At 38.8% G+C, this 9,325-nt stretch overlaps 1 pseudogene; it reads left to right on the forward strand.

Annotated features, from left to right (window-relative positions):
- The first annotated feature begins 6,232 nt into the window (after nucleotides 1-6,232).
- On the forward strand, nucleotides 6,233-8,981 carry LOC149547257 (G-type lectin S-receptor-like serine/threonine-protein kinase SD2-5; annotated as a pseudogene).
- Nucleotides 8,982-9,325: the final 344 nt, after the last annotated feature.

Below are 9,325 nucleotides of genomic sequence, written 5' to 3' on the forward strand. Positions count from 1 at the left end.
TGTGGGTTTTGGAGTTCAATGTGTAGTCTCTATTCTTATTTTAAGTGCAGGGTTGCCTTTAAAAATGCTAAGTCTTAAACTCTTTTTCCTTTGTACATGCCTGCCGCTTGACTTAAGACGTCTGCTCTTTGCATCTATGCATGGGAAAGCTTCTTTTTTTGTGCTACGTCTTCTCTTCTAACTTATGACGTGAAGCTCCCCTCTTTATGCTGATCTATGCCTCATTTTTTGATATCGTGATCTCTCTTTTACATGCATTGGAAACTTCCTGCCTTAAAAATGTGGACCTCTCTGTTACATGCATTGTTCTGTTTGGTGGCTCTTATGTTTTTCGTGGACTGCCAGCTTCATTGCTCTACCCTTTTAAAATGGGCATTCCTTGCCTTCAATCCATGGGTTTTCCTTTTCAACTACCCTTTGTGAATGGCTTGTTTTTAATGGCCACACCAATTAGATGGGCACTCTTGTCTTGGAGGGGAAGCTTTTCTTTTAATTTGACATGAACTGCTCACGTTTTCTTTAACAAACATCTCTTTATTGCACTTGGCATGGGTTTTCTTCACACATGTGTTAATGTGAGGTCCTTTGATTTGCGTGGGAGCTTGTGAAGCTATGTGTAGATGCTGACTGTCGCTTGGCATTGATTTAAAAGGCATATGGAGATCTTTGTGACTTGCGAGCTCCTCTCTTTTCTTCAGCATGGAGAATCTTCTTTTAATGGGTGAGAGACTACGGCCCTTTTGTGTGAAGGATCCCTGTTTTAATATGATTCTACCCCTTTATTCAACATGGCCTGTGAGTTGTGGTCTTAGAGATCTTTTATGCCGACTTCTTACAGTTTGGCATGTTTACCCCTCTACCATCCATTTCAATTAGATCTGGCATGGTGTAAAGCTTTCAAAGATAAAAGATTTAGACACAAGGTACCAAAAACTGAGACCCTCCATGTTTTACATGCATGACATTGAGTTATGGCTCCAAGGCTTCCCATACGAAACCTATTATCAGTTGTCTCTCCACCATTGCCTAAAGCAAATTCATCTTCTAGTTAGAAAGTTATCAACTCTAATGTTTTCAGATTGGTAAGTTTTTTCACAGATTTTAGCAAGCAATTCCATTCTAAAGTTTCACTTCCAAAGTTTAGTTGTAGCATTTCTAGACCTTTTAATAATCCAAAGAACCTTAATAGTTCATTTAGATATCTCATAGATTCATCTTTAGGTGAGTTTGTAAGATAAGGCCGAACAAAGCAGAGTAGCTCTTTCAGCATGAGTGGAACCTGGGTATTATCCATTCACCAAAACCTCCAAGGCGATTCTACTGTGAGTTTGTGCAAATTATCAAATTGGTGCCAGATGGTCCATTGACTAGCCTTAAAAATTGACCCAAACCTCTGATCGAGCTCTAAAAACTAGCACATTGATTCTCTGCTCCGCACTCTTGCACCCTATCGAATCTCACCTCATGATGAATTCTCATTCAAAAGATATATGCCGTTAAATTTGCCTTCCCAGAATTTCCTGCAAGTAAACATATTAGAAAACAATAAATTGGGTTTGGATTTGGCTCGAAAAACTAGGCAAACGGACACTTGGGAAAATGAAAACTACGATGTTGGTTCTATGTCATGAGGATAGTATGAATATATGATTTGGGCTCATGAAAAATAACTGGTCGCAAATGGAAAACATTCAAAGTAGGCTACTTGGATTTTGCAATTTGAAACACTGATAGGATAACGTTTTCTGCAAATGGAATTGGCTTGGAAAAGTGTGCAGACGAATTCGTGAAGACATAAAAACTGACACACTTGGAGTATTTTCAATATATAACACAAAGAAAATAACCATTCAATCTCACCTATCATGAATTAGGAGTTATCACATCATGAACAGGGGTTCCAATCAATCTGCAAATACCGACACTAGTAAAACATTAGAAATTCCATTTGGAATCGCGTTTGAAAACTGATCAAATGGATTTGTGAATAGCTAAAGCTTGAAACATGACAAGTCTCTGACATCTACAATGCAACGCAAAAGGAATTTTAACATTTGGGTTAACTAGTCAAAAGTTACAAGACATCAAACAGGGCTTCCCAGAATTTTGAATATTTTGCAAATGTGTGAAAACAGTAAAGTACCAACTTTGAGGGATTCAAAACCTAGTCAAACGGACATGAAACAACTCAAAATCTGAAACATAGTCTCTTGAGTATTGACACTAGATATTCCCAAAGTGGTGAGTCATGACACAATTCTAGGTGCAAGATATTCAATAGCAAACACAACCTCCTGTCATTGTTTGACACTTGGGTGAAAATGCAAATCTGACATTTGTTTCAAAACAATACTTCTCCAAATGACTTGGGATGTCAATTTAACTTCATGGAACAGGTAGACACACTGAATGGAAGGTGTTAGAAACTTTAAACACCATTTATGCATTATACTGACAGCCGAGTACAAACTCATCAAAAAATGTTTATGGGGCTTGATTTTCTCAAAAAATTTGAAATGTGACTAAAAATGAAGCGTGCAATTTTTAGTCCCAACATGTCCCATCTTCTTGACATTGGGACCTAGTCCAACCTTAATTGGATAAGATCTTTTCCCATTCTATTAGTTGACCAAGTGGAGGAAGATCATTGGAGGTCAATATAAAGGAGGTCATTGCCTGAGGATGTCACTCAGATCATACATGATCTTAAATTAATCCTCCAATCCTCCCAATTTTTTAAGGGGTAAAGGGACATGTTAAAGTCACTAGCACATATCACATTAAAAATATAAGGAGAATCTACAACCCTAGAGGCCTCATCACAAACTTGAAGCCTTACAACCCTCATGTTTGGTGCATAAAAATTAAGTAAGGGCCATCTATCATGTTTCTCAATAAACTCCACTACAAGAAAATGGGAATTTTAGAAAACCTCTCTAACTGAACCCTTATTGGACTACCACATATTAGAAATGCCCCAAGAATCACTAGTCAACTCCCTATAAGAATAGTTAGCATTAAGCTAGATCTAAGCCACCCAACTTTCTAAATTCCTAACTATAATTTTAATTTCCTAAATTAGGATAATATCCCCTTAATGCTCTATTATTTTTAGGTTAATAGCATACTTCTTCCTCGGGCTACTAAGACTACTAATATTCCAATAAATTATCTTCATTTCCTACATATCTAGGTACCCTCAAAGGTGAGATGAGTACCTTGAGCAATGTCCCTTTTAATTTCTTTTATCATAATAGTTTTCTTTGGAGGTCTCTCGACCTTAGAAATAATATTTCCCTGTGTCTTCCTTCTCATTATATTCCACCCCTCATAAGAGTCTCCCATAAGTAGGGTGGGAATCAACAGGTAATCTAGTCATGGTATAGATGGGGAAAGCACTTTCTCACTAATTATCCAAGGGATACCACTAGGGAGCTTATAGGTGAATCACACTCCCCCCACATCTTCTCTCCAAACTCTATCGCTCTAAAAATACTCAACATGTTAGCATTTCCATCCTTAAGATCTCCCACTACCATCTTGGGGTCCATCCCCAAAAATCTCTTCTTTTCCTCTACCACTAGGAGGACCACTTCCTTCCCTTCTAGACTCTTACAGTGATCAACTAAAAGGCATTTAAGCCTCAATATTCATTAGGGTAGTTTTTTTCACACTTTGAATCTCTTCTTTGAGGATTTCTCCTTCTTCAAAATTCTTCTAAGGGTCCTCCCTACATTATTTTTCTAGATAGGCAACAAGCATAACTAAGTCATGAGAGAAAGAGTAGACCTCCATTATTTTCTTCTACTCCCCAAAAACATTAATCTTCCTCTCCTTATTCTCTCTAGACTCCCTCCCTCTAGACCTACTCAACATGTTAGTATTTTCATCCTTAAGATCCCCCACTACCATCTTGGGGTCCATCCCCAAAAAGCCCTTCTTTACCTCCACCACTTGGAGGACCACTTCCTTCACTTCCAAACTCATGGAGTGATCAACCAAAGGAGTTTGAGCCCTAGTATTCATTAGGGGGGTCCTTTCCACAATTTGAATCCCTTCTTTAAGGATTTCTCCTTCTTCAAGATTCTTTTAAGGATCTTCCCTGCATTGTTTTTCTAGAGAGGTGACAAGCTTAGCAAAGTTTTGAGAGAGATGTTAGTTCTCCATCATTGTCTTCTCCTCCCCAACAACATGAATCTCCCTCTCCTTATTCTCCTATGCTTCCCCATTTTTTAGGGAGAAAGTTTTGGAGCACTCTCCTAGATCAGTGGTATCTGCCACTATCACCTTCTTCTTGTCTTTTGTTCCTTTCCCCTTCTCCTGGTTCAAAAGATATTCAAAGATAAGATGATTGTATGAGGATAATATCTAATGGAATATAGGAGAATTCTCATAAGAGATGGGTTGAGTCCACACTCTCCATTTTGATTTTAGATTCACTACACTATGTAGGTCTTGTTTATGGCTAGCTTTAGATAGAATCTTGTAAACACCAATCTAGATTTGTCTTAAGTAAAACTATACATTCTAATAAATTTTCCAAAAGACTTCCCATTCCATCTGAATATCTTCTCATCCACAAACTCCAGCGAGAGACCATGGAGTCTTATCCAGACTAACACCATACTAAGAGGTGTCATTGTTGAGTTAAACCCATGTCTCCATTTAGCCAAATTCAATGCATGTTATCCTAATCTCAAAGATCCCGCCAAGATGGAGCACTTTCTTTCTTTACATGTAAAAATAAATTAAAAAAGACCATCTGATAATGTAGAGACACTAACTAAGCCCTTGAATATCCACTTCATAGAAACTTGTTTTCTTAGTACCATCTTGATGGATGGTCAAAGAGTAGCAAAGCGGCTCACCAAAGCCTGAGAAAACCTGAGTGAGATATTCTTGACCAGCGAGTCTAACAAGCTAATCTATAGCCTATCTTTTCAATGAGCAATCTTGGATGCCCCTTTCAAAGACATGACAACCTTGTGACCAAGAAGTTTATTTTTCCAACCCAGTTTAGCCATCTCCACCTTCCATAAGTTAGCATTCTTTTGAGTTTCCTTGGATGCAGAAACACAAAAGAAAGCCAAATCATGTAGCAGCCAAGGGGTCCCAAATGAGGACACCTTTATCCAATGGGGGGGGGGGGGGGGGGGGGGGTGTTGTTCAACAAAAGTAGATTGCATAGAAACGACAAGACATAGGTCTAGACACACTTGTGTTTGCTTTGGTGGAGGAGAATGAGGGGGACCTTCGTTGGAAGCACACACATGGCAGGAGTTGCATAGCTCATTCAAAAATTATTTATGTTGAACTTGGGTAGTTGTAACTAAAAGATTCAAATTTAAATATATTGTTGTTCTCAACAAAGATAAAATAATTATCTCTTAAATATTTAGCATTTCATCTTCATTTCATTTTGAAATTCAAATTTACTGCTCTCCTCCTATGTTTCCTCATTGTACCAATCACACACCAAGGTGAGACTACTAATTATTAACATGTATAATTTTAAAAAGTATTAAAAAGATTAGTGAGGCTCAATATGATTTATTTCAAGTGATTTAATCTAGATCGATACTATTTATCTATTTGTCTCCTATTATGAATTCATAAGAAATTATTTCATTTTATTGATATGAAACACTTTATTTAAACATCCCACTCTTCACTGTCAAACAATCAATAAAAATATTATGGATGATTCATGTAACAATGATGTAAATAATTGTCCTACTTTTATTGATTAAATTTTATTTTACAATTGAGCTAAGATATCATAACTTTTCATCCACCATGTAGCTTATGTAACATTCACTATGGACCAACCTTAAATATCGCACACTAAGAAAAAACTTTACCATAAGAATCTAGTAGCATGTAATGTTTGAACTGTGTGTTCACCATGGCATCGCTTGGGCTCATGACAGTTAATTCTACCTAATATAGAAATATATTAGAAAGCGGATATGCACTTGTCTTTAGTTGAGTGAAATAAAAGCAATTTTATTTGATTGGGGACGACTTTGTAGGGCCATACTGTCCACATCTTATTTTGTTTCTTAGTCAATATTAAGCAAACACGCTCTGCCTCCTATATCATTTGGTGTCTTGAACTTGGCATTATGATTTAACTCCTGCCTTCTGCCATTAAAGCTCTCTGAATTCAAAACATCTATTGTTTGAGCATTTTACTTTTCTGCGCTCTCACACTTTTGGGCATTGTTGCTGTATAAAAAAATGATAAGAACGGACAGTTTTCTGTCTTCTCCTCTTTCAAATTTTCTCCTTCTGCCACCCTTCCTTATATCGTGCTCGCTGTTTGCAGAGAGCCCTGCTCTTTCTTCCACAACTGCCCATGGAGGCAGAACTTGGAAGAACAATATCCAGTCACTAGATTTCCTGACACCTTCAGTTTACGAAGATGTACTCGTCCGACCGATCCTTCTTAGCAGCAATGTCTCATACAATGATATGAATCTGCAGTTTGGTTGTGGATTCTTCTGCTATGGCAGCCCTTGTGACACGGGCTATCTGTTTGCAACGTTCTTAGTTTTCCAAGATGCTTATGGTAGGGTGCCCGATATGCAAATGGTGTGGAGTTCAAACAGAGACCGGATGGTGCAAGAAAATGCAGCACTAACACTCACTTCCAAAGGGGAACTTGTGTTAAGGACCTCAGATGGCACGCTCGTGTGGTCCTCAAACACATCCACACAAGTATTTCAAAGGATGGAGATGCAAGAAACTGGGAACCTTGTTCTATATAACACCTCTGGTGGGATCATCTGGCAGTCTTTTGATTATCACACTGATACCCTGCTAAGAGGTCAGAAGTTGAAGGTGGGACAGAAGCTAATTGCAAACATTTCTATAAAGAACACGAGTCAGGGTCTTTTCTATTGTACCTTTCTTCATGACAGCTTTGCGATGTTTACAGCCCCTGCACCGGCTAAAATGTATTTTAGGTTTCCCGACACACCTCCGGGAGTGGATTTTTCTTATATCCAGTTCGAGAACGAGTCTGTGAACATATATTCTCAAGGAGGACTCTCGCCATCAATAGTTCTAACAGCACCGAAAGGATGGCTTTTCTTCAAATTAGATTCAGAGGGACATTTAAGGCTCTGCTCCGTTGTACAGACAGCAGGAAGATCTTCCCCTGACTATCTGCCATCCTTCGCGAGATCACTGGCTGAGTGCGATTATCCAAGAACATGCCGCGACTATGGCGTTTGTACGAATGGTAAGTGCAGCTGTCCAACAGAGGGCAATGCTTTCAAGCCGACTGATGTCACAGAACTCAGTTTCGGATGTGTCCAGCGCGTTCCTCTGCTGTGCTCTCAGAACAGTATGCGCCGAGGTCATCACTTTTTGGAACTGGAGCACGTTTCTTATTTTACTTATGCTTATGAAAATTCTTCAAAGCCAGGGTTAGTGTCAAGAGATGAATGCAAAACACTTTGCCTCAAAAACTGCTCTTGCTAAGCTGCTTTTTTCAGGTACGGGGCCAATTTTTCTAGTGGTTATTTCTATCTTGAGCCCAATATATATTCTATGAAAAGTAACAGCCCAGTCGATAGATTTTACAACTCCACTGCTTATATTAAAATCCAGCCTAGGTGTAGGTCCAAGCGCATTAAGCGCTCGCGGGTTATTGTCATCATCTGTGCTTCTGTGGGTGGAGCTCTGTTTATCTTATTTTGGGCATGGATAATCAAGTCTCAAAATAGAGTACAGCAGAAAATAGAGGATAATGATGATGATCAAGTTGATTGGCCGGCCTGCTTACCGATGCGGTTCTCTTTTCAGGAATTACAGGATGCTAGAAATGGCTTCAGCATGCCTTTGGGTAGCGGAGGATTTGGTTCAGTTTATGAGGGTGATCTCTCAGACGGCTCAAAGATAGCGGTGAAGCGCCTTGAAAGAGCAGGACGTGGAGAAAAGGGGTTCAGGACAGAAGTGGAAAATGCTAAGGAAAATTAACCATCTTAACTTGGTAAGACTGAAGGGCTTCTGTGCAGAAAAATCCCATCGAATGCTTGTGTATGAGCATTTACCAAATGGATCTCTCGATAAATGGATATTTTCCAACAAGAGCCATCAATATTTTCTGGACTGGAAGACTAGATCCAAAATAGTTCTTGATGTTGCAAAAGGATTAGCATATTTGCATGAAGAATGTCAAGAACGTATAATTCATTTTGATATCAAGCCTCAAAACATTCTCCTGGACCGAAATTTCAATGCGAAGGTGTCAGATTTTGGCTTGGCAAAGCTGGTTAACAGAGAGCAAAGTGAAGTGGTAACCATAATGAGAGGGACACCAGGGTATATGGCACCTGAGTTGTTAAACATGCATTTCACAGAGAAGGCAGATATATTTAGCTTTGGAATCGTGGTGATAGAAACTGTCAGTGGAAAACGAAGCAGAGAGCTTTCAGACGAAGGCTTATTTTCACTGTTAGAAGTTAAGACACAGGAAGGAAGGTTAATAGATTTGGTGTTGCCGGGACTTGAGGATGAGGAAACGGGCATAAAAGAGGCAGTAAAAATGTTAAAAGTGGGGATGTGGTGTGTACAAGACACTTTTACGAGCAGACCAGCGATGTCGATTGTGGTGAAGGCGTTGGAGGGATTAATAGAGACTTTTAATGATGTTCCATGCGCGTTATCAAGCTCGACAGCTTCTTCTTACCAGAAGTCTATCTTCTCGCCCGAGCCTTCTATATTATCTGGACCGAGATAATTTTTATATTTGCCGATTTGTTTCTAGAGGTTCTTCTGAGCGAAAACCCCCGATGATCTCTGTTTTTGTTACAAAATGTTTGAATAGGTCTTCATAGAATATATGTAATCCGCTAACTGCTATAAAAAGTGAAATAGGCCTATTTGAAAACGTTAACATGGCTAGAGGCTTCCTGTAAAAGGATAAATTGTTATGAGCCACACTAATAACAAGGTTCGCTCCTATTATCCTAGTTCTGACTTCGGACATTCTGACTTTATTTGCCCATCTATACACGAGCAACTAATGTTTTCATGTAATCATTTTGCTAATAGTCTGTGCTGAGAGTTAACTATTATATCTGGCAATAGAAGCCAAGAAAAGATATATACATTAAACAGTTTTTCTCACGCGCAGTTATGATGAAGAAGAAAAGGGAAGAAAATATTCAAATATTCAAATCTATCAGATTTGCCGCAGATCATGAAATGTAGATTCTTCTGAGGGCTTGGTAAACGCCTTAAGATGTCTATTAATGCAAAATTTTACTCAAACCCTAGGTGAGATGAGCGATTTGACGTAATAACTTAATCCAAA

This window comes from Cupressus sempervirens, chromosome 7 (genome assembly GCF_028749045.1).
Source record: "Cupressus sempervirens isolate cs-2001-9-10 chromosome 7, ASM2874904v1, whole genome shotgun sequence".
NCBI lineage: Eukaryota > Viridiplantae > Streptophyta > Pinopsida > Cupressales > Cupressaceae > Cupressus > Cupressus sempervirens.